We start from the raw sequence: 1685 nt of genomic DNA, 5'->3' as shown, positions 1-1685 counted from the left end.
TAGATGGATGAGTGGAGTGACAAAGAAGGATAAAATTAGAAATGAGTATATTAGGGGAAGTCTAGGTGTGGCACCAATTGATGCCAAAATGAGAGAGCATAGGTTAAGATGGTTCGGTCATGTTCAACGTCGAGACGTTAATCACCCAATACGAAGAATAGCTGAAGTGCAGATTCCTGGAAGGAGTAGGAGAGGAAGACCAAAGAAGACCTGGGGGGAGGCGATAAGGCAGGACATGTTGGTAAAGGGGATTAACATTGATATGACCCAAGACAGAATTGTGTGGAGAAATGCAATTAGGGAAGCCGACCCCGCATAGGGATAAGGCAAAGAGAATGATGATGATGATGATGAATTAACAAATTATCCAGAATACTTAATACCTTAATTTAACGGTGTCTTAATATCTTCATTTAACGCTTAATTAAAAACAAATAAACATAACCTCAAATAGTTGTCAAGAAGAATTACTGCATTAAACTACCTCACTGAGCAAAAACGCATAAACATCTCTTAATTAACACGTTTCTTCAACTAAATATCTAAATGAAAAGTCTTATTTTATCACAAGACACAAACCGCATAAACAATAAATGAGAAATTTCTTATAAGTTATGAACATTTAGCGAAATTGTTAGAATATACCTAAACGAAATTTGTTTTGAGTCAATACAAACAAGCAATCTAGCTCCTCCCAATTTTGTGACGTCAGACTAACGCTGTCTGAAATTAAAACGTTTTTTAAACGTAATTTTAACGTCATTAATCTTACGTATTTAAAATCACCTACAAAAGACGTCTATATGACGTAATGTTCAAACACGTGTTATATTCAACCAAAAACTGACGTTTCCTCAACGTTATATGACGTCACTTCGTTGCCTGGGATTATTTACAAAAAACTATTTCAAAATCAAAAAATTACACTAAAATAACAATTTCGTTAGTGGCGTAGAATTTGGGAAGGGTTAACCAGCCACTATCCCCTGTCGTGCGCCTCTGGTAGTAGCTAGAAACGTTTATTTATCTTAATTTAGTAGGGTGTACAGTACCTACACTTTCTGCCAAGTATGATAAGGATACGCCAAATAGTTTTAAAGTACTGGGTACAAAGAATTTTTAAATCTTAATCATATGAATCATATCATAAATTAATCAAAATTACTGTGCCGTTTCATGTTTAACTTCAAATATCTCGAAAACTCATGATTTTATCGTTACCAATGAAGAGTACATTATTTACGAAGAAAGTATTGGAGAATCTAAAACTGGCACTAAAATAGTAATTCCTCCAGTGGCGTAGAATTTGAGAAGGATCAACCATTTACCATCCCCTGTCGTACGCCTCTGGTAGTAGCTAGAAACGTTTGTTTATCATAATTTAGTAGTGTGTCTAGTAGTCGCACTTTCTGCCAAGTATGAAAAGGATACGTCGAATAGTTTTAAAATGCTAAGCAAAAATGGCTTTTAAATTTTTAGATAAAACACCCTGTAACTCAGTAAGGAACCACATTTTATTTAAGTGTTTTAGGTTAAATCTTCGTATTTTGTGCTAAGGTTTCTCCAGTTACTATATGGACAATTATTAATGAAACACCCTGTATATTATTATTAAAAACAAGCTGTGACGTTTATCCTGTACTGTTTATCGTTACGTGAGTACGTATCTCTAGCTATTTCCTAAC

Source organism: Diabrotica virgifera, chromosome 1 (assembly GCF_917563875.1).
Source record: "Diabrotica virgifera virgifera chromosome 1, PGI_DIABVI_V3a".
NCBI lineage: Eukaryota > Metazoa > Arthropoda > Insecta > Coleoptera > Chrysomelidae > Diabrotica > Diabrotica virgifera.
The sequence above is the reverse complement of the archived record's forward strand: the minus strand, read 5'-3'. Positions refer to the sequence as shown.